The sequence below is a fragment of the Pelophylax lessonae genome, assembly GCF_965119305.1.
Source record: "Pelophylax lessonae genome assembly, chromosome: 4".
In the NCBI taxonomy this organism is placed as follows: domain Eukaryota; kingdom Metazoa; phylum Chordata; class Amphibia; order Anura; family Ranidae; genus Pelophylax; species Pelophylax lessonae.
In genome coordinates, this window is record NC_138771.1 from 284,677,260 (window position 1) to 284,702,297 (window position 25,038).

General features: G+C 40.9%; 1 pseudogene across 1 annotated transcript in view; it reads right to left on the reverse strand.

The window, feature by feature from the left end:
- The window catches only part of LOC309554587 (mismatch repair endonuclease PMS2-like), a 92,354-nt pseudogene that overhangs the window by 65,127 nt on the left and 2,189 nt on the right, over positions 1 to 25,038 (reverse strand). The window contains exon 2 of the transcript in view: positions 12,029 to 12,081. The product of the transcript in view is annotated as a mismatch repair endonuclease PMS2-like (transcript). The remainder of the gene's footprint in view (positions 1 to 12,028; positions 12,082 to 25,038) is intronic.

Sequence of the window (25,038 nt, forward strand, 5' to 3'; positions counted from 1 at the left end):
TGGGGTCCCTATAAGGGAAATGGCTACCTGTGGCACACATATTACCCAGTGGCAAACAGTGGGTGTGGTTCAATTATGCTACATATTTGGTTATATTGTTTTTTTAGTCTGATTAGAAATTTTAGTCTGATTTTTTACATTTTTTTTTTTTCTGCTTATTTATTATTTTTTGCTTTATTTATTTATTCATTTAATGCCCCCTTCCCGTTTCAGCTGCTTCAGGGTGAGCCACAAAAGATTGGTTCTAGTTATTTCCTCCCACCCACCCCACTGATCACCCACTCTGTCCAGTCTCCTGGGGGGGGGGGGGGTGACAGCAGTTCTATGATAGGTACAAGAAGGAGGAAGGAGAGAGAGAACAAGTTAGTAGAATTTGTCGTGAGTAGAGAGGTGGGGGAAGGGGTTATAGTGTAAGAGCCCCCCCAGATGCTATCTCACCAAGGCCAGTTTTATAGGAGTGTCACACTATTCATTGAGAGTAAAGGATGAGCATATTGGATCCAGGGGTTCCATTACTTCAGGAAATGCTTATGTGGGTCAGTTAGTATACTTGTTAGCTTTTCATTAATAAAAAAGGAGCGTATCCTTCACTTTACCTCAAAACTCTAAAAAATGGGGTAAATTGCACTATGGTTTGCTTCACAGCCAAAAAAGACATAAGTAGTAAATCTATAATGTGAACAAGCTTTGAAAGCGTTTGAACACTTTGGTCCAGAATCTGCCTAACTTGCTGCAACCTTTGCTTAGACCTTGATGTGTTCAGGTCTATTTCCCACTTTGAAACTTACAGTATGCATGAATCAAGGGACTGAATATAGAAAATAGAATCAATATACTGTATGTTTTGATGTCAAACGGGTGTGAGAACATGGCTGTTCAAAAGTGGTCAGCCGAGTGAACTCAGTTTTGTTGCATAATAAAGATGAGATTCAATGTCTAAGCTGTGTAAATTTGAAAAAAAATCTCTATTAGGTGCTTGTAGTTTGTCTTTGATGTCTGGCCAGCTCCCTCAGTATCCATGCTTAAGGATTAAGTGGAAAAGGTAAAGTAATGGAAGTCCACCATCCAACGACTGCTGGGGACTCCATACTTGGGGGAAATGGTGTGGGGATATTTGCTAAAATATTTAGTGTAGATAATAAATATAAAAAATTGAATGATAATACAAAGTGTTGTAAAGTAGTGAGGGTGAAAATCAAGTCCAAAGAAAAAACAAAGGCTTAATTCCAAGAAAACCGTGAAATACTTCTTGTGACCACCACAGGGAAGTGCTGGCAAGGGACACCACTGTGCAGTAAGAATGGGAGGCAGCTTACCAGAGCAACACGGCCAATCAAATTAATGAAGTGGCCTCACAGACTTTGGGTAAGCCTTTGTTATTTCTTTGGACATGATTTTCACCCTCACTATTTATGGGACTTCTTTACAACACTTTGTATTATCATTAATTTTTTTATATTTATTTTCTACATTATGTATGGCAACTATTCATTTGTTTTGCATTTATATTAGCGCTGCACTATTTTTCTATTTATACACTTGGGATCACTGTCTGTTGGTCTAGTGCCAGCAGCTTTTTTTCTCACTGGTTTATCACTTTCACATTCTTAGCGCAGAAATTCCTCAATTTTTTTAAATATTTAGTGATATCCCAGTTTGAGCCAGGGGATAATCAAGATACTGCTAGTATATTCACTGGAGAGCAATGTTTCCAATGCTACCCATAATGGGTTTGTGAAGTGAAAAGAGACTTGCCAATGGGGCCATCTGCTCTGCTTGAAAATATTTGTAGAGGTTAGGAAGGCCGATGCCTCCTTGTTGTTTATGACTGTAAATAGTACATTTAAATATTCTGAGTGGCTTGTGATTCAAGACAAAATCTGCTAAGTGATTTTTGGAATTAATTAATGGCTTATCTGAGAATAGGAATGGGAAGGATACAGAAAAGGTAAAGACTTTTGTGTAAAATTGTCATTTTAATACAATATATTTTTGTCTGTCTGGGAGAGATTGTATCATGACCAAGAGCTTTTTGAACCTCTAAGCTTCCAAAAAGTCAGAATATAATTGGTGGAATGTAGAGTATCCAAGGGCTCATTTTAGTCCAAGATAATCTAGGTAGTTTGGTTGTCATGCAAGAAGTTTGATTGTAAAGCAGTAACTTTCTGCCATGAATGAGACATTAAGTGTGGATGATTTTAAATTGTTTATAGCTAGACTTGAAATTTGTACAGATGAATGCATTATAGCAAACAAATGTGACAATGATATATACAGTTGTGTCAGAGTTAAGATCATAATTATCAGTGAATAGGCCAAGTTTATGTTCCTCGGGTTCCAAATTTAAGGCTGTGTACATCATGTGGGTATCATTGAGCCAGATACATGGTGTGCCACGTTTGTTCATGGTTTTTCAAAGGGCTACATGAATGGGTATTAAAAGGAATATTTTGCAGAATATGTATCAGTTTAAACTCCTGGAGTCAAGGATACATTTCGCAGGTACTATACGTAATAGTGACTCTGTAAATGAGAATAAAAATGCCTGTGTAGGAAGGTGATTCTTACCTCTGTCAGGAATGAATAAGGCTCCTCCACAGGAATGGGAAAAAAGATAAGGCTCAGTGCAGATTAAGAAACATTGTATATATAAAACACATGCAACTACAAATTATTAAGAGCATGTGAACCTTTAATGTACTGGGGTCATTTAAGACCAGTTAAGAGCAGTTTTAAATATGCATGATGCCACCCGTGCTCCCCACTGCCCTAAATGTTTGTTGTCGGTCGGCACATTTGAACATCTACTGTGGCACTGTCCATGCGTGCAAGGTTTTTTGGCTCAAGTTGTCCAATTTCTGCATGACCAGATGGGTGCTCCTGTGTCAATCGACCCCAAACTGTGCCTGCTGGGGCTCTTCTCGGATGTTGAATTAGATAAGCATACGGTTAAGTTCCTGCATGAAACGCTTTTTAGTGCCGGCAAACTCCTGGCTAGAGGGTGGATTCAATCGACTATGCTTTCCCTGACGGCCTGGATCAATGAAGTTAATAACACTCTCCCCTATAAGAAATTTATATATGTCAATAGGGGATGCGCTGGCAAATACAATAAGGTTAATACAGATAGGTGTTTGAACTCCTCTTCCACCTGTATATCTTAAAGCCTTAGAGTGGAGCATGTGCTGTAGCCTAGGATTCCAGCTGTATCAGAGTTCCCCTGCCTTTTCTTGGATGTTTGCCATTCTATATGTGGTTGTGATGCAGTTGTTTGTTTGTATCTCATTTATTTTGTATTATTGCTTACTCTGATCTGTACGTTATCATTGTTCATGTTTATGGCTCTTGTTATATGCTGCTTTTTCTTGATGTATATTATTTGTGCTTTCTTGGTACACAATAAAGTTGTTTTGATATAAAAAAAATGCATGATGAGAGTTTTTAAATTCTACATTGCCTAAGAAGTCCTATTGCATTAAAATGGGTGCCGTCTGTAGGCAGGTAAGGCATAACATGTCTTGTGTGGAAGGTATTCTTATGTTAACTGGCCATAGTATGCCCTCTTTTACCTAAACATATAATAGGTCAAAACATCAGTAATAATATAAACTACAAAAAGGGAGGAAAACCTTCAGTCAGAAAGCAAAGACAATACAACAAAAAAGGCTTAATGTTTCTTCCACTTGTCTGATCTCTGATTTGTCTAGTCCACCTCCTTGTTTGTTGGGCCATGGTTCAAAAGTTAAATTATCAATGTAAAATGAGGAGCTTGGGAGGTCACCAAGAAGGAGCCATCTGGAAAATGTTGAAAGAATTTTAGCCCTTAATGGATTGGGGTCACTAAGGGTCAATTAAAGTGAATGTCCACATGTGGGCTAGACATGAGGCATGTCCTGTTGGTGGATTGAATGGAAAGAATCATCCACTAGTTAGTATGTAACTTGCTGAATGCTTGTATGTGTCCTTTGTCAATAAATTGCCTAAAGGATTTCCAAATGAGATAGCAATGTTAGCTTAAGTCTTTTCGAAATTGAATCCTCAATCTAGGTACTGAGATAAAATTTTATGTAAAGCTTGAAGAATTTTCTTTAGGCAATACGGCTTTTGTACGGGATTAATCCCTGCTCCAATCGGGTCGCAGTCTAAAAATAATCAGTGTATAAATAATCACTTGACATATTGTTTTGATAGAGTCTCAATATATTGTCCTTTGGGTATGCTATGGCACCCCAATAATCTTCTTAGTATGTTATAAAAAGTTCTCTGGTAAATATGAAAAGTTACAGAACAGTTCTGTGGCAATTAGTGAGTCAGGTAACGTAATGGTTGCTGTAAGAAATGCCTGTGAATTAGTTCAAATCACTGTCAGTAGGTATAGCAAATAATAATGGATAAAAAATTCAGCGCAACTGTATAAAATAATATAATAGAAAGCTGCTATGCACTAAAGGATCAATAAACCAAAAGTCCCAATAACAAATATATAACAAAAAGTGCAGCGCTATCAAATATGGTTTATGAAGATGATATCGAGGAGAGCAGTCCTAGGTTACTAACTAATTGACGAATTAGCTGATGAAGTTCCGCGCAATGGGACGTAATGCGTGCGAAGGAGGAGGGGCCGGTGACGTCACCCGCCATCCATTGCGGTCGAGACCGCTGTGTGTAACACAATCTGCTCATCACATGCACTTGTATAGTGCTTTACAAGGTAATTTTTATGATTTTATGCTATGTTCAATAAAGTAATTTATTGCAGTAATGCACTATGTCCGGACCTTTGTTTTCCTATGGACCTGTGACCCGCTTTATGGACCTGTGATCTGTTACCTGTGAGCCTTATCTTCTGATGAAGCGGAATACTGATCTGATCTATATTGGTGATATCCTTGGAGAAAGTTTATGCCTTACTAGCCGGTCTGGTGACACAGGGGCTAAGTGTGAGGTGAGAGGCTAATGAGACTGGGTGGAGGATTACCAGCACATTGAAGAGCACTGAATGTTTATATCTTGTGCATGCTTCACGATAATTTGCACCAGTGGACTGCTCTCCTCGATATCATCTTCATAAACCATATTTGATAGCGCTGCACTTTTTGTTATATATAAGTAGGTATAGTAAGGCATATATGATTTTTTTTTCCTTTTTTTTTTTTTTGTTCAAACATTGGTTGAACAAAAAAAAAAAAAAAAACTGATTCTCCCATCTACACATTCAATGTGGATGGGGGAATCACTCCCACAGAGCAATTGTATTCTGCTGGTGGGGAGCCATCATTACTGGCAGAATACAATGATCAGTATTGCCAGCTATAGCTGGGGGCACTAATCCTTGGGAAAAACCTGACAGACCGGTTGTACACCAGTCACTTGATAGGTCGACTTGTGTACAACCAGCTAGTCCTTACATTGATCAAAACTCAGCCGGTTCATCAGGGAATTTAAATACATGCATGGTTAGATTTACCTAATTGGTGGCAAGGCAAATATTAAGCTTGGAGAAAAGAAACAAAAAATAGCTAGCAGTTTTGAAGTGTCATAACAGTTAGAGTAAGGCAATGTTTCTCCAAAAATGGTAGTTCAAGGGATGCATTTGGAAGTCTTTCTAAAAGGATGATGCCAGTCAAGTCAGTCACCAGTGGCTGTTATAGATGGCTGGGGAAAGAAAGTTCTGCCAGTGAGCTGTAGTCTGGTTCTGATTGCCTGACAAGGGTGTCAAAAGCAAAGGTCTCTGTGATGTTAGTCAAAGTTTGGCTGTGCTGTCAGTTCCATTGTAATTGGTTTAAGAGAATATTTAGATAGGGCTGGGGGAGTCTTTGCTTCCAGATTGGTTTTAGGGATAGGCCCTAATATATAGAATTATATTATTGTGATTCCTAAAGGACGAAAGGCCACCTGCATAATGAATTCCTTAATTTTATACTAGTAGGTTGGCTTTATTATCAAATCTCTTTGTGGCCTATCTGCTCTCTTGGGGCCTAAGGCATGGTGTCTCTCTTTCGAGTAGTCAGGGTGAAGCACCTTCAGGAGTGCTGTGACCATGACATTCAATTATGCCATAAACTCAGTTAAGCCACAGATCTGTATGGTTTTCCCCTTTGGTTTTACAGTATTCACTGCAACCTGACCCTCATAGATATATACAGATACAAGATCCCAGGACAGCTAACCACCTGCAGCAGTGACTAGGGAAGTGCCATACTAAAACAAACCCTAGTGCTGCGTTAAATAATATTGTAGCCCTGCTCCCGGGGGAGTGGCTTAATGTAGACATATCCTCTTCACTTTGGTGGCCCTGAATGATCTCCAGCCCACATGACACTATTGGTTCTGTCATTGTAAATAATCAAGACCACAGAAAGGGTGCAATAAAGAATCAAATTTACTGATCTTTTACTTGCGTTTAGTAGGATACACAAACAAGGCCTATGGACCAATAGATTAAGAACATCAATAACAGTATAGATCCTGAATCCCCAACTTATAAATTGAGTAGGGTTCGGCACTCAGGATCAAAGATACAATCCTCACATATACAGTGCCTTGCGAAAGTATTCGGCCCCCATGAACTTTGCGACTTTTTGCCACATTTCAGGCTTTAAACATAAAGATATAAAACTGTAATTTTTTGTGAAAAATCAACAACAAGTGGGACACAATCATGAAGTGGAACAAAATTTATTGGATATTTCAAACTTTGTTAACAAATAAAAAAGTGAAAAATTGGGCGTGCAAAATTATTCAGCCTCTTTACTTTCAGTGCAGCAAACTCTCTCCAGAAGTTCAGTGAGGATCTCTGAATGATCCAATGTTGACCTAAATGACTAATGATGATAAATAGAATCCACCTGTGTGTAATCAAGTCTCCGTATAAATGCACCTGCACTGTGATAGTCTCAGAGGTCAGTTTAAAGCGCAGAGAGCATCATGAAGAACAAGGAACACACCAGGCAGGTCCGAGATACTGTTGTGGAAAAGTTTAAAGCCGGATTGGGATACAAAACGATTTCCCAAGCTTTAAACATCCCAAGGAGCACTGTGCAAGTGATAATATTGAAATGGAAGGAGTATCAGACCACTGCAAATCTACGAAGACCTGGCCGTCCCTCTAAACTTTCAGCTCATACAAGGAGAAGACTGATCAGAGATGCAGCCAAGAGGCCCATGATCACTCTGGATGAACTGCAGAGATCTACAGCTGAGGTGGGAGACTCTGTCCATAGGACAACAATCAGTCGTATACTGCACAAATCTTGCCTTTATGGAAGAGTGGCAAGAAGAAAGCCATTTCTTAAAGATATCCATAAAAAGTGTCGTTTAAAGTTTGCCACAAGCCACCTGGGAGACACACCAAACATGTGGAAGAAGGTGCGCTGGTCAGATGAAACCAAAATCAAACTTTTTTGGCAACAATGCAAAACGTTATGTTTGGCGTAAAAGCAACACAGCTCATCACCCTGAACACACCATCCCCACTGTCAAACATGGTGGTGGCAGCATCATGGTTTGGGCCTGCTTTTCTACAGCAGGGACAGGGAAGATGGTTAAAATTGATGGGAAGATGGATGGAGCCAAATACAGGACCATTCTGGAAGAAAACCTGATGGAGTCTGCAAAAGACCTGAGACTGGGACGGAGATTTGTCTTCCAACAAGACAATGATCCAAAACATAAAGCAAAATCTACAATGGAATGGTTCACAAATAAACATATCCAGGTGTTAGAATGGCCAAGTCAAAGTCCAGACCTGAATCCAATCGAGAATCTGTGGAAAGAACTGAAAACTGCTGTTCACAAATGCTCTCCATCCAACCTCACTGAGCTTGAGCTGTTTTTCAAGGAGGAATGGGCAAAAATTTCAGTCTCTCGATGTGCAAAACTGATAGAGACATACCCCAAGCGACTTACAGCTGTAATCGCAGCAAAAGGTCGCGCTACAAAGTATTAACTTAAGGGGGCTGAATAATTTTGCACGCCCAATTTTTCAGTTTTTTATTTGTTAAAAAAGTTTGAAATATCCAATAAATTTCGTTCCACTTCATGATTGTGTCCCACCTGTTGTTGATTCTTCACAAAAAATGACAGTTTTATTTCTTTATGTTTGAAGCCTGAAATGTGGCAAAAGGTCGAAAAGTTCAAGGCGGCCGAATACTTTCGCAAGGCACTGTATATATATATATATATATATATATATATATATATATATAGATAGATACATATATATGCTAGAGGATTAATACCTTTTAAGGCTGTAAATACACTGTGCTTTAATGTAAGAAAGAGAGTGACCACAATTCAAGATTGATAGTACTTGAAGAATAGCTGTACCGTAATAACTCTTTAGTAAGAATATTATATCTACACTAAATAACTAAGTGCACTCTGTATACTAATGGGGGCTCCCTTTACACTGAATTGCAAGAGCCTCCTGGATAAGTGAGGCCCCACTAGTCTTCACCGGCAAGGGGTCCTCAGCCAATCCAAATAAAGTATTTGTAATCCACAGTAAAGGTGATTAATCAACTGTAATTCCAGGGCAATAACCAGCAATTGTAATCCAAACAGATGAAAGAGATGAATAGATTCCGGTACTTTACGATAGGCAGTCAGCCTAACACTATGAGAAGGGCTTAGGGCCTTTTCTGCCTGCCACGCATAATGCAGAACTACAGTGTCCTGTGACGACCGTTATGTTTAATAGGGCCCTCTGCTAAACAGCTCTGCAGTCCTGCCCTGGCTCAGTCTAGGCGTAATGTCAGAACTTTGACTGAATTTCTCTCACCCAAGGTCCCAAACTCCGTTCCCTGGTCTCCTTCAGCAAGATCCCGCTCTCTTTGGCGACTCTCACGGCCTCTCCGGGCGTCCTTTTGGTCGGTCACACTACCGAGATCCTTCCACACACCGCTCGCTCTGCCACCGGTGTCCTCTGCCAGGCCTCCGGCCTACTCGTCTGCGCTCCACAGCAGCTCTTCCCCTTCCTTACAGCACACTGTCCTTGAGGCAAGAGAGCGAGCGTTGATCCCACCCCCCTTATAAAGACACTCCCAGCAGGCTCTGCGAGTCCCATTGCTCCCTGGGAGAAGAGTCTTATTACAAGGCAGTCTATGCTCCTTTCTCCTCCCAGAACTACATCTCCCATAATTCACAAGTCCATACTTCTGCAAAACTGTTCAAGAGAGTGAGCAAGCATTGTGTTCTGGTGAGTTGCCATATTTGCATTATCCTTGGCACTTGGTGTTGGAGATTGAGGTGATCCCTTTATATATCTCACGTATACCGGGACTCTATATTTGGAACACACATCATCTTACCTATACTTCCAGCTGAAGGACTGTTGGACTTTTAAGTGGATTTTAGAATTTTTTTTCCCTGGGTCTGCATGATCTTTTATGCTGTATTAGTGATGATTTAATATTGTGATATTTTTGCGCTACTATTATTTGTATATGGTTGGTTTCACCTTCATGATCAAATATTATCTTTTAGTAGGGAGCATGTTGGGTCTCTGCAATGAGACCACTGGTTCCTCACAGAATGCAAGGGTCTTAACCAACAGCTGCTAACAGTGGACAGGCTTCTTTTTCAGGCTGCGGCTGTTTTGACTTTATTCACACCGGCAGTGACAGTCTTTCATGTACAGGACAAATCTAAATACATATACTTTAAATGGATGTAATACTTTTAAATCTTATAATTCATACTGTTCATTTACCTGTGTTCAGGTGCTATAAAGGATTAGCTGTGTATGACTCCCTGAATGAGTTCACAAGACTTTAAACAGGCACAGCAAACAACAGATCTTGGTGAAACGAGTGCAATTAATTTACAAAAACTAAATACACTATGTACTGGAGCAAAAAGAAAAACAAAACAAGAGAACTAAACCTTTTCCCTTAGCAAATGACTAATACACAGGTCCCTGGCTAACAGACCTGGAACAATCAACTGCTGCCCAGGCATCTAAAGCTGGCCCTAGACAGATCAAAATGTTGTCAGTTCAGCAAGGACAAGCTGAATTTTGATCAGTGTGTGGCTGTTCCTGTTTAACAGAAGCTGATTGTTGAAGTTGATTGATGACAAGCCGCTGATCAATGTATTCTGAAAGTGCTGGGTCCCACTGTCAGAAAATCATGTCTCCACTGGGGGAGTGGGGCAGGATTAATCCATCCACCTATTTTATGTGAATGGAGTCTGTTTGTTTTCTTTTCTTTTTTTTGTTCAACCTACTGCCTGTACGAATAAAGACTACTTACTTATCTATGGGATGGGCAGCTAAATGCAGTGTAGACACGCTGAGTTTTTTTTTTTGTTCAACCAGTGGGTTGAATTAATTAAAAAAAAAAACCTCACAGATCCCTGCATCAACACAAGCGATGTTGGTGCAGGGATCTCTCCGGCTGGGTCTTTATATTCTGACCGAGTTGTTTTGGTTGCTCATCAAACAAAAGCTGCCTTTTACTACACAGGTACTCCAGAGCTCCTATGTTTGACATACACAGAAACTGGCTACAGATTTCTACTGGATACTGGAAACTGCATACAGTTTCTACAGAGCTCCAAACTACCAGACCTGCTTCAGCTCAGATAATTACCTAATCGGCCGTTCCAACAACCCCCACTCCCCCACATATCCAGAACAAAGAAAAATATCCAGCAAACTGCCAGAATCTGGGACACACCAATCAGCCGTAATATTATGACCACCCACAATAACATGTCCCCTTGCTAAATATTGAGTAGGACTTCCTTTTGCCACCAAAACAGCCCTGACCCATCGAGACATGGACTTCACTAGACCTCTGATTGTATGCTGTTATATCTGGCACCAAGCCATCAGTAGCACATCCTTTAGGTCCTCTAAGTCATCTTAGTTACGAGGTAGGGATTCCATGGATCGGACATGTTTTTGCAGCACATCCCACAGCTACTTAAATTAATTGAAATCTGGAGGTTTTGGAAGCCAAGTCAACAGCTTCAAGACACTTTCTTCCATTTCTCCGTGGTCCAGTCTTAATGCTCACATGTCCATTGTAGGCACTGTGGACACTGGTCAACATTGGCACCCTGACAGGTCTGCGCCAAGCAGCCCCATACACAACAAACTGCTATGCACAGTGTTTTATGACACCTTTCTAATGAAATCAACATTAACTTTTTCAGAAGTTTTACATACAGTAACTATTCTATTGCATCAGACTATACGGGCCAGCCTTTTCTCCCCATGTGTATCAATGAGCCTTGGCCACCCATGTTATTTACATTACCTGTCAGAGGCCATATGGCTGATTAGTTAACATACATCCTGTTCTGGATACAACCAGAAATATTTGTTTGCCTGCTGTCAAAGTAAATTTCGGTTACCTACCTCTATTAGTGGATTCTTGCAGCTGGGATGACCGGTATATGCAAACTGCTGAGGCCACTCAGCCTGTAAGAAAGCTTGTACTAATTAATGACAGGCTAAGAAGAGCTGTCACAGTTTGCATGTATCTGCACATCCATCGTTTTTCCTTGCTCAAAGATGGATGTCCAAGCTTAGACACATCTGTCTGCATCTAGGGATTTATGTAAACATCGACAGCTCCTCTCAGCTGTACAGTGTCCAACACTGTTTTCAAACACCTGTCATCCCAGCAGCAAGAAACCATTGATTCTTGTCACTGGAGTCCAGTGTATGCATGTAATCGCCTTACGAGTCCTTAGAAAGAAAGAAAACTGTAAGACATTTTACACCTTTTTGCTTTGATGTACCTGTATGTATCTAATGTATTCAGATTATTTAGAGTTAAATTGGGCTTTAGCATGCTGAAATACAGTATATGCAGGCATATTAGGGTATATAATTATCCATTAATCACTAGATCAAGCTTTCTCATTTCCTAGTTTAGTCAATCAGTATTACTTTGACATATCTTTCAGGTATAGTTATTACCCATTTCCTAGCATTTGGCATAGAGATAAGAAGAATACATAGCTAGCACACCTTAATGGGCATACACACTATAACAACTGGCAAAAAAGCACTTACCCACCATTATAATGGTAATCAGTTTTACGTTATTTAAGTCAATGATATAAAATCTGAAAAATGAAATGCCATAAAGTAATAAACTCATTTAAACCCACACAGATATATATTTACAAATTACTGATCAAGCTAAAGTACATACAATTAGGCTCCATTCACACTGCCGCGACTTGTCAGGCAACTTGTCAGCCTGAAAAGTCGCGGCCCATCGCGGTCCATTGACTGCTACAGGACCCGTTCTAATAGGAGCAACACAAGTCTCTCCGACATAGAAAAAGGGTCCTGTACTACTTCGGGGCGACCTCGGAGCGACTTGCATAGACATTCATTATATGAAGTCCGTGCAAGTCGCGCCGAAGTCGCGGTGCACGGGACTTCACAAGTCGCCCCCGAAGTAGTACAGAGTCGTGCCGCTTCAGTGTGAATGCGGTCTTAAAGTTCTTGTTTAACTAAACTGATTTTGTTGATAAATACCATGTCAAAATTAGCCAAAGACTAGTTAAGGGGTCCAAGGACTACTGAATTTGCTTTACTTTGGTAGCAATCATTGAGGTGCTCCCCACAGTAGTTGGGTCTTCCCTAAATGCTATTGGACTCTGGCGTGTCAGTGAAGGGCATCTCACCTGGCTGTAGATGCATAGCTACCTCTGCCTCATCAAATGTGGAGGTTATCTTTCCTGGGTATGTCTAGAAACCCAAGTAGTTGTGGTAAAAGGAGTTTTAATGGTCTTGCGCCTGAATCTAATCAAGGCAATTAAATGAGCACTCCACTATAGGCCCTCCTTTTAACAGCTTCCAATGCTTATAGTACATGCCCTTGGACTACCTACAATAGAGCTCCTTGATTGTTTTTGCATGATTTGTGAAATTATTTACTGTAATATGGTGCATCCTAACCACATAAGCCCCGGAGGATTTTCCTGCTCAAAGACCAGGACCTATTTTGCGATTCGGCACTGCGCCACTTTAACGGACAATCGCGCGGTCCTGCGACGCTGTACCCAAATTAAATTGACGTCCTTTTTTTTCCACAAACAGGGCTTTCTTTTGGTGGTATTTGATCTCTTGTGTGATTTTTATTTTTTGCGCTATAAACAAAAAAAGAGCGTCAATTTTGAAAAAATAACAATATTTTTCAAATTTTTTTTATATGAAATTCCCCCCCAAAAAATTTAAATATCTAAATTTTTTAAAATTTTAGGCCAATTTGTTTTCTGCTACATATTTTTGGTAAAAAAAATTGCAATAAGCGTATTTTGATTGGTTTGCGCAAAAGTTATTGCGTTTACTAACTAAGGGAAAGATTTATATAATTTTTATTGTTTTTTTTTTAACTAGTAATGGCGGCGATTTGTGATTTTTTTTTCGGGACTGCGACATTGCGGCGGACAGATCCGACCCCTGACTAACATTTTTGACACTTTTGGGGGTACCAGTGACATTACTACAGTAATCAGTGCTATACAAATGCACTGTTACTGTAAAAATGACACTGGCAGGGAAGGGGTTAACTTTATTAGAGATCCAGGGGTTAAGTGTGCCCCTAGGCTTCTGCAATCTGCCATACTGCCACACTCTAGTGAAGAAGTTGAATCCCAGGAAAGTTGGGGGGATATAATTTTACTAGTATTACAGGCTGCTAGATAGGACTGGTCTGGTATATATCCTGGGAAAATATGAAAAAAACATCCAAAACATCCAAAACACTTTTTTCAGTGGCTACTCCCCTTGAAGGTGCTTTCACACATACAAATGATTTGAAAGGGGGCAGAAGGCTCCTGATATGAAAGGGGGACTAAGGACTCTGATGTAAAGGGTGGGCTGGGGACTTTGATGTGAAGCAGGGACTTACAGTATACTGTATGTAGGAGTTGTGTTGAGGAGGGTGCAGGAGACTGTAATGCACAGGGTGCACAGGGGGACTTTTAAGTATAGAAAGACTCAGTTGGTAAGGGGGGCTCCTGATGTGAATGGGATTCAATATATGCTAACAATTTTTTAGGCCATGTTTGCGTTTGCATATTTGAAATGCTGTTCTTTGAGTATTATCAAGTACCTGATCCAAGGCCAAGGTGCTGAGAGGGCTTCCCTTGCACCTAAGTGCAGTACACCCCTGAAGGTGGTACAGGAGGTGTAATGCCCAAAGAAACACAGGTTGCCAAAAGGGTACTGAAGAGACGGGCCGGGGATCACCTGGTGAATGCTGGAGGTTGCAGGATACACAGCAAGGCAGATGTCTCTCGGGGAACTCCAGATGTACTTGGCAAACAGTGTACACAGGAAACAGAAGTAGAAGCCAGGCCAGGGGTCAAACACAGATGATCAGTCAGGAGGCAGAGGCAGGAAGCGGAAATAGGAACTCGACCGAGGTCATACACGGGAAGGCAAGCAGGTAAGAAGTAGCAAAGTCCATAATGCAAGCCAAAGTCATACATGAGTGATCAAATAGGTGCAAGGTCGAAAGAGTAAGCCAGGGGTCAACGCCAGGAGAAGAGAACAGACAGGTCTGGAACAAGCCGGGTCACAACAGGAAATCCAACGAATACACACAGAGGCTCAGGAATACAGGAAGGCTAACGACAATCCAGCAATTTGGTGAAATCAACAGCAAGTGGCCACATCTGTTATGAGAGTACCATTGCGCACAGGAGTGCGCCGGATGCGCTTATCTCTAGTATTGGCAATATTGCAATATTGCTAGGTCTTCTACGGCCATTTCCCTGACAAATATACAGTAATAAATGCTGAGCATATATAACTGTTTTGCTTCTAACGTGTTTAAGTTAGTGTTCTGGAGAATTTGCATTTTGCTTCTGGTATGCATTTGTAACAGAAATTTTAACTTGATCAGGATCTGTAATTTATTTTAGAAAATGACAGCCTTTATGATGGCCTTTTGGAGAAACTAACTGATGCTGAGAAATCTTGTTGGGGGTCTCAGATATTAGGACGCCAACATGTAATTTAACCGGTCTGGAATATCAGTTTTGTATAGGATTTCCTATTAAATGCTTCCTGTCCGGCTATTGTACAAAAAACAGCTGGACTGAAGAATTCTGGATGCAGGAGGGCATTTATATATATATTTATATATCTTCCTGCATCTGCTGTGAAAGGAAACAGAGCCATTTCAGCAATCTAGATGTTACATCAGTAACACTATGTTTTTACCAGTGTTCTCCACCAAAACACCAGTGTTCAGCAAAACTCAAGTGTTCCCCACCAAAACTCCAGTGCAGCCAGCTACAGTATCCCCTGTGTCCCTGATTGCTAGCCACACCAATGTGAATTGTCACTAAAGCCCAACCAGCCACAGTATCCTTGACCACTAACCACACCAGTCCCAGTGTCTCCAGTGAGGCCAGCAACAGTGTACCTGATTGATAGTAACACGAGTTACACTGTCATTGGACCAGTACAGCCAATCAGTGACCCTGATTGTTTTGTCACCAGGCCAGTGTAAGCCAGTGTAAGCTTGCACCAGTGTCCTAATTCTAAGTAGAAACAGTAACTAGGAATAGCGGGGATGGTCCGCCCCAAGAGAACACAGGTCTGACAGATGGTATAAAAGTGCGTGTCACATAGATAAGTAGGTCTAGTTAGCAGATGAGGGGGCTGGGATCTTCAATTTGCCCAGTGAATGTGTCAAAGATACCTTAAGATATCATTCCATATATTGAAAGGATGTCATTAATGCCATTGTTTCCTATGGAGAGAAGGTGAATTTAATGTATGAGCGCCACCTCATAAAGAACTTTTTTGTAGGAGCATAGTTCAGAATCTCTGTATCTAATTTTTCTCTGTAAAGAAGGATTGCAAGTTATTTTTTAACCACTCATACTGTAGGGGAGGATGAGATGGCCCAGGTTTTTAGGATAATTTTCCTTGCAGCTAGGAGACACAGATGCACCCATTTGGGGGTGGCATTGCTTGGATGGTCAGAGAAACTTTGTCTGGCTGGACTATGATTGAATAACATTAAGGGCTCTTTAACACGGGCGTTCCGTATGTCCGTTTTTCATCCCATCCGTTTGCGGATGAAAAACGGACATAATGTATCTCTATGTAAATACGGATGTCATCGGATGATCATCCTCTGACATCCGTTTTTTGTCAGTTCAGTTCAGTTCAGTTTTTTTGAACGGAGGAGAACCCTATTTTTTCTTCCTTTCAAAAAACGGAACTGAAGCAAAAACGGATGTCAGTGGTGTCATCCGCAGACATCCGTATTTACATAGACATGCATTATGTCAGTTTTTCATCCGCAAACGGATGGGATGAAAAACGGACATACGGACCGGATGACACAAGTGTCATCCGTGTCCGTTACAAAAAAAAAAAAGGACCTGATCGGGCAAAAAAAAAGGAACGCCCGTGTGAAAGAGCCCCAAGAGAGGTATTTTTGGGATGCTTAGGCTTGTTAAACGCTGTATGAATTTAGGTATTTGATCCCAGAATGTGGAAATCAGAGGAAATTCCCAGAATATATGGGATAATGAAGGTTTGAAGTGACCGCATTGTGGACTCAATGGAGGGTGAGTTGTTGAGTTAGTCGGAAGGAATGGAATAAATGCTTTATGGACCAGTTTAAAATGTGATTCTCCCCACGATTCATTGATGGTAAATTTGATGATTTTTATGTAGCCTTCTAAGTTCTTATTGCCCAGGTCAGCATCAGGAAATTCCATTAACCATTTCTCAAAGAGATCTTCAGGTGGTGCTTTGCTAATGGGAAGGGAGAGGAGGGGCCAACTGTGACAAGGTAACTTTTGTAATAGGTAATACTTTGCTTTTATCATAGTTAACCCAGAACCCTGTAAAAGTGTGGAATTTGTTCAGAAGGGAGCGTAGGGTGATTAAATCTGATGAAGGGTTAGATGAAAAGAGGAGCATGTTGATGGCAAACAGTGCCATCCAAAGTTCCTCTCTGCCTATGGGGATACCATGTAAGGGGGCTGACTTCAGTAGGTACCTTGAAAGGGGTTCCAGAGCAAGGTTGAGAATAGGAGATAGCAGACAGCCCTGTCTGGTGCCTTTATGTAAGGGTATGGAATCAGACATGCCTGCTGAAGTAATAATGCGCGCTGATGGGCTGGTATACATGGCCGTAATAATTGCACTATATGGCGAGAAAAGCCAAATTTCCTCAGGGCTAGGAAAAGCCAATGGAAGTTGATATTGTCAAAGACTTTTTCTGCATCAAGAGTCACAATAACCAGCTGATCTGAGGGATGTGTTTTGGCATACTCAAGTGCATTTAGAAGTTTGTGGATATTGGATGTCGCTGAGCAGCCTTTGACAAAGCCTGCCTGTGTGGGGTGAATGAGTGTTAGGAGGATAGGTGACAGCCTTGATGCTATAATTTTAGAGTGAATTTTGGCATCTATATTTAGCAAAGAATTCGGACGATAGGAGCCTGGAATGGTGGGGTCCTTTCTCTTTTTAGCGAGCAATTTGATATGCGCCTGAGATCCCATGGGCATGTATTTGTTTCCCTCCCAGATTGCATTGCATAACGACGTAAGACTGGGTAGAAGTGTTTTGATAGATGCTTTATAAAACTCAGCCGTATAGCGATCTGGGCCCAGGACTTAATGATTACCTAAAGATTTGATTGTAGCAAGTATTTCATCTGGTGAGGTCGATTCAAAGTATCCAGTTGTGAAGTCGAGAGAGTGGGAAGTGGCAAATCTTCCAGAAAGAAAAGGGCGGCTTCCTGATTGATGGTATCTTCAGAATATAGGTAAGTATAGTAAGCTTCCAGAATACTGGTATTTTCACTCAGTGACTGAGTAAGTTGGCTAGCTCCATCTCTGAGTGTCAAGATGTGAGGCAGTGTATGGGGGCCTTTAACGAGTCTAGATAGCAATTTGCCTGGTTTGTTCCCGAATCTATGTAGTTGCACTTCTAGGTGTGATCGTTGAGGGGGAACAGAAAAAGTAGTCTAGTCTGGCCAATGAGTCATGTGAAGGGGAATACAAAATTAAAATTCCTTATCTGTAGGGTGGCTAAGGCGACAGACATCTGTCATATTTAGCGCTGACATCATGGATGATAGTGGGGATTCTTGGGAAGATGGCAAGTGATTTGCGCTTGCAGGATGTACCATCCTCCTCTTGGCACATTACTGTATTGAAATCGTTTGATCATTTGGTTGTGTCCTAGAAAAAGCCCATAGTAGGGGAGTTGGGTGCATATAGGTTTGAAATTTCTATACATCCTGTAAGGGGAATCAGAGACATATGGAGATTTTAGGCCCTAAATTATCTTGTGTAATCGAATTTATGGTGCAAGGCAGATTTTTATGAAGCAAAATTATAGTTCCTGCTCTACGGGCTACTGCTGGGGATCCCACTACTTCACCTGCCCAGAGTTTTTTCAGACAATGGAAATCAGAAGCTGGCAAATGGGTTTCCTGTAATAGGGCAACAACAGTCTTTAGCCGCTTGAGGTGGGGTAGTACCTTCATGTGCTTGTTGGGGGAATCTTAAGCCTTTGACATTCCACAAGACTATTTTTATGGTGGCCTTAAGGAAAGGTGACTGGGACATGATAAGACATCTTTTTTACCAGTAGACTGCCAGCTCTGTGGACGGTATGATGGTAAGATATGACCTGTGTTTGAGAGGGGGACATCACAAAAAATGGGAGAACCCACAAACCAGAAAGGGTGCCCAAATAGAGCCAATGGAAAGGAAGATAACATCTTTCCCAGAGAGCAATGCACATTTGTGGCTTCACTTTTTTCTACATGTGAAGGTGCGTAAGCAATGATTCCTTCAAGCCCTTAATAGCCACTTGGTTGTTGGTTGGAAGCACCAGGGGACATTTAAAATAGAGGTCCTAAACTGGCCAATGTGTTGGGTTAACCAACCCTACCTATGTCGGAATTAAGGGCTAGTTCACGCATTGGCACGCAGGAATACAGATACACAAATACATAAACAAAGGTGTGTAATCATAAATTTGCAGCGAACAAATAAACTCAAACTTTAGTTGTGTACATACACATTTGCTGGATACAGAAGTCTCTCCTCAATTGATTTAAGAGGGGATGTGGATAACCTTAAAGGAGAACAAGTCCCGACAATTGGAAGTAGAGTCATACTTGACCTTCTTCGGGATTTCCTTGTTGGGGCTGACCCGGGCTTCGTGGGATAGGGCTGCCTTAACCACTAGTGGTTAAACTGGCAGAAGATAGAACTTGCTCTGCTTCCAAGGGTGAATGAAATGTTAAGCGTTCACCTTCTGGAGTTGTAAGATGAAGGACCGCTGGGTATGCAAACATGAATTTAATACGTTTTTGAAATAGGGCGGTGCATACTTGGGAAAAAGCTTTGCATTTGCAGGACACTTTTGCTGAATAGTCGGCAAATAATAAAAGATTGTGTCCCTCTATCTGCGTGGTGTGTTGTCAGCTGAACTTTTGTAATATTTGCTACTTGTCAGCATAATTTAAATAGCAGACTATGACGGGCCTTGGAGATTTCGGGTTTTCATAGGTAGGTCCTATTCTATGTGCCCGTTCCACTGGGCAATGCGTGCCTATCTCTAAAGCATTAGGAATGGCAGAGGAACTTAGTTATAACAAGGAATCTGTCTTGAGAGATTCTGGGACTCCTATAATACTGAGCTTGTTCCTCCTGAATCTATTTTCCAGATCTTTAATTTTGTCTTGTAGTAATTGTAAAACCTTCTCCTGAGTATGAATAATGGTGGCATTTTGTAGAACCTCATCCTCAAGAGAGGACACTCTCTGTTCTGTCTCTTGGATGTGTTGTACATGTGTTCAAAGCTCTCTGCGGAGTTGACCCATGCCTTGTGTAACAGCAGCTTCTACAACAGAGGATATGGTGGGAGACAGGATTGCAACCACTGCTTCAGTGATCCGGGCATAGGCTGGGTCTGCAGAGTCTGCTGGAGCTGAGGCTGTGCACTGTGTGCCTGAGCCAGAGGGGAGGGGGGAGCTCACCTCAGCTTATCTGTCAACTGCAGCTGTGTCGGCCATTGCGATGTCCACTGGCTGATCCGAAGTGTCGGATTGTTCGGGCATAGCAGGTGGATGAGGGTGGGAGCGCTCAACAAAACCATCCATAGAGGCTCCTATGTATGGCAGCTGATGGGCAGCGGTGGCAGGAGCCCCTGGGGCGGCTCTATATGAAGATTTGGCGGCTGACTCACCGCTAGCTCGGATCGCTCACTCCTTCATCATGAAGTGCCGGAACCGGAAGCCCTGTAAGTAGTTTTGATATTTGTTTGGGGAATTTCTTAAGCACTATTGTTTGGTGCTAGTTTTGTTTATTAGAGATAATTCCAAGAAAAATCATGCTGCTAATATTTCTATTCTTGGTTATGTAAGAAAGAGTAAGAATTCTGAACACAGATCTGGGTCTGTATAAGATAAAGCAACATTGTCATCAACTAGTAATTTATCCAGATCCTTTGCAGTGGAGAAATTATAGATGTCACCAGGAGGTGTGTTTCAAATGCTCAGCAGCTGTCTTGGAAAGTCTGAAGTCACATTTTCATGGTAATATGGTTGCAGTTATGGTGCAAATCTTGACACTTCATCATACCAAAATAAAACCTCAAGACCTCAGCACCACTAGCCCAAGGGATTTTAGCACTCAGTTACCTGGTTCATGTCTACAGTACAGGACAGCTACCAATTTCATTTTTAATTTACTCTTTAGATGCTCCGGTTTTTTAGCTTCATATAGCTTATCAGAGTGACATTTTGAATTTTGTATTTCTTTATCCTCAAACTTTACACAGGGTCTCTTTTGCCTGTCATTTAGATAACAGTTTGTTTAGCATACCCATAATGATTTCTATATTTTCTGAGGTTAGGAAAATCAGCTGCAACATCTTGTAGCAGCAAGCTGAGGTTATGCCAACTACACCGTGAATAACACATAACTTTCTATTCTTGAAATAAATTATTAAAAATGTATATACTTTGCTTGCTGCTCATTTTAGCAATGCCATCGTAACCCTGTCCATGACATGTGCTTTTTCAAAGTTCATTAGATCATTCTCAAGAAGTGCTATACTTTGGCCTTTTATTGCATGAAATCCTCAGAACACCTCCTGTATTATAATATCATTTGCATTCTGACATTCAAACCTTCGAACAGTAACACATTAGTAAAAATAAATTAATTGGTCAGCATTTAAAATAGTCCTTGTTTATGTGCAAGGGTTCCTTGAAAGGCCATTTGCCTTGTGTGTGACTAAGCAAATGTATTCCTTCCACATTGGAGAATATGTTACAGTTAAGTGAAGGATTAATGAGGGGTCAGGGGTCACAGCAATCTTAGGTTGATATTTGGGAGGGAGTTTCAACTGCTCAGAGAGAGAAGGTTCTTCATGTTTCACACAGAAAGGACACCTACCTCAACACCGTCCTTACTTTCTCCACCTCGGGAAACACAGTAAGGCTAGTTGTAGTTCATCACAGGAGAATGCACCCCTACACAGAAAAACTGTGATCAACTGAGAGTTAATGTCAGCTAAATAATAGGAGAGAGAGAGAGAATTACAATGCATCTATCTTGTAATGAATGATTCAATTTACAGCTAAGCTGTAATAAGATGTACTTATTTAGTAAAAAATATTAATTTCTACACATTGTGGTTTCAATGTCTTCCTACCACATATGTTTCAAAGGAGCCCGGGGCTGCCCCTATCATGCCCTGGCAAAAAAGGAAAATGGACTATCTCGGTATCCAGGAAATGACAATTGTTTTTATAAAATATATAACATTTTATTTATACAAATTAATTTAAAAGCAAGATGCATATTCATATATATGAATAAAACAGTATTTACAGCAATGCATTTTTTCTGATTAGTTCTTGTTGTGATATGGTGTCCCCAGTGAGTATTGAGGGCAAAGGATGTAATAATCTTAATGTATGGTCCTCTACATGTTTCGCAGTAAGGCCTGCTTCTTCAGGAGGAAATTATTACTATAATCTAAAAAACAATGAGTCGTGGTAACAATCGTATGTAGAATTGAACATTTAGTAAAGAATACACAAAAAATAAATACAAACAGAAATTTTTGGTCATTATATTGCTTATCCAGGATAACCAGCAACCCATAGTAACAGCAACAGCACCAGAGGGTCTTCCTACTACACTATAAAGAAAATCTGTTTTTAGAGTAAAGGAATAAAAAGCTAAGAGTATAGTGATGGCAGTGCTTTGTAATGGAGTCATGATGCATACGGACATACAGACAGAAGATAATGAGCAATTGATGTCCCTGAGAGAATGAAGGATCATGGATGTGGCTGCATCAAAGATACAAGTAATTTGGAGCAGCATATCAGAATATCTGATTCCTGGGTGTTTGGCACGTGAAATTGGGTGCCCTGACTAGAGTATGACTCTATGCCATTTCTCTAATAAAATGCTTGTGAAAGACTCTGTACATGAAAGCCAATCTGTGGCTGCATCTAAGATACAAGTAATTTGGAGCAGCGTGGCAAAATGTCTGATTCTTGGGTGTTTGGCATGGAAAATTGGGTAAACTAACTAGAGTATGACTATGACTCTTCTTGCAAAAGCAATACAGGTATGGGGAAAAGAACACAGATGGCTGAATCCGTACAGTTATACTTTAAATGACCCATAAATTGACCCATTTCTAAACATTTTTCTTACTGTTAAATTACTGGGTGTATTGATCCAATATTTTAATGGACAAAATCCACTCTACTGGTAAATATTCATAGCAGATGTTGGCATATAATTAGTTAGGATATCCACAAGTACCCTTAATAGTTCAGTGGAGAAGTCTGTACCAGCAGCTTATTTTATATAACCAAGACTGAGACTTCATGCTGCAAGGGTTCAAGGGCAGAATATACATTTCCCAAAAAAAAAATATAAAGGAACACTTTTTAAACAGAGTATAGCATCAAGTCGATTAAACTCCTGGGATATTGATCTGGTAAGGTAAGTAGCAGAGGAGGTTTTTAATCAGTTTCAGATGCTTTAGTGTTATTAAAATTAACAACAGGTGCACTAGATGGGCAACAATGAGACAACCTCCAAAACAGAAATATTTTAACCACTTGCCGACCAGTCACGTTGACTGTACTGCGGCAAAGTGGCTCGTTATCGTCTGGCGACGTAGACCTACGTCACCAGACATTACCCTCTCTCTCGGCGCGCGCTCGCCGCTGGAGGCTCGCTCCCACTGTATTCAGTCACAGCGGGAGTCGGGCCAGGGGAGGAGCGGCGGTGATCACCACTGCTCTTCCCCGATCGTCGGGGATCTAGTGTGGAAATCCACCCGCTTGTGTAAACAAAGCGGGCGGATCTCCTAAGTGACAGACAGGGTCAGATTGCAGGGTTCAGCATAGCTGAACCTGCGATCTGTCCCTGTGTCACTCAGTCACCTCCCCCCACACACGTTAGTAAGCACCAGGCATACATTAACCCCTCCCTCTCCAATAAAAATGAACCCCTTCCCTGCCAGTGTCATTTTTACAGTAACAGTGCATATTTATAGCACTGATTACTGTAGTAATGTCACTGGTACCCCCAAAAGTGTCAAAAATGTCAGTCAAGGGTCCGATCTGTCCGCTGCAATGTCGCAGTCCTGCAAAAAAAAAATCGCAGATTGCCGCCATTACTCGTAAAAAAAAAAAAAAACACCAAAAATTGCAGAAATCTTTCCCTCAGTTAGTAAACGCAATAACTTTTGCGCAAACCAATCAAAATACGCTTATTGTGATTTTTTTTACCAAAAATATGTAGCAGAAAACAAATTGGCCTAAAATGATAAAAAATTTAGATTTTTACATTTTTTTGGGGGGGAATTTCATATAAAAAAATGTGAAAAATATTGTTATTTTTTCAAAATTGACGCTCTTTTTTTGTTTATAGCGCAAAAATTAAAAATCGCACAGGTGATAAAATACCAACAAAAGAAAGCTCTGTTTGTGGGGGGAAAAAGGACATAAATTTAATTTGAGTACATCGTTGCACGACTGCGCAATCATCCGTTAAAGTAACGCAGTGCCGAATCGCAAAATATGGCCTGGTCAGGAATGGGGTAAAACCTTCCGGTCATAAAGCGGTTAAAAATACGCTCATTGAGAATTTTTTGTCAAAGACATGTAGCTAAATACATTTTGGCCTAAATATATGACAAAAATGTAATATATTGGATATTTTTTAACTGTCAAAGTAGAAAAATATTGTTATTTTTTCAAAATTTTCGCATATTTTTATTAATATCGCAAAAAATAAAAAGCGCAGAGGTGATCAAATACCACCAAAAGAAAGCTCTGTTTGTGGAAAAAAAAGGACGTAAATTTCAATTGGGTATGGTGTTGCATGACCGCGCAATTGTCGGTTAAAGTCGCACAGTGCCGAATCGCAAAAAGTGGCCTGGACGTAAGACAGCAAAATCCTCCCGTGGTAAAGTGGTTAAAGGTGGAGGCTACTGGCATTTTTTCCCTACTCCATCTTTTCTTACTGTTTTTCACTAGTTTTGCATTTGGCTAGGGTCAGTGTCACTACTGGTAGCATGAGGCAATACCTGGACCCTATAGAGGTTGCGAAGGCAGTCCAACTCCTCCAAGATGGCACATCAATACGTGCCATTGCTAAAAGGTTTGCTGTGTCTCCCAGCACAGTCTAAAGAGCATGGAGGAGATTCCAGGAGACAGCCAGTTACTCTAGGAGAGATGAACATGGCTGTATAAGGTCCTTAACCCATCAGCAGGACTGGTATCTGCTCCTTTGTGCAAGGAGGAACAGGATGAGCACTGCCAGAGCCCTACAAAATGACCTCCAGCAGGCCACTTGTGTGAATGTCTCTGACTAAATAATCAGAAACAGACTTCATGGGGGGGTGGCCTTAGGGCCCAACGTTCTCTAGTGAGACCCTGTGCTCACTGCCCAGCACTGTGGAGTTTGATTGGCATTTTCCATTGAACACCAGAATTGGCAAGTCCGCCACTGGCACCCTGTGCTTTTCCCAGATAA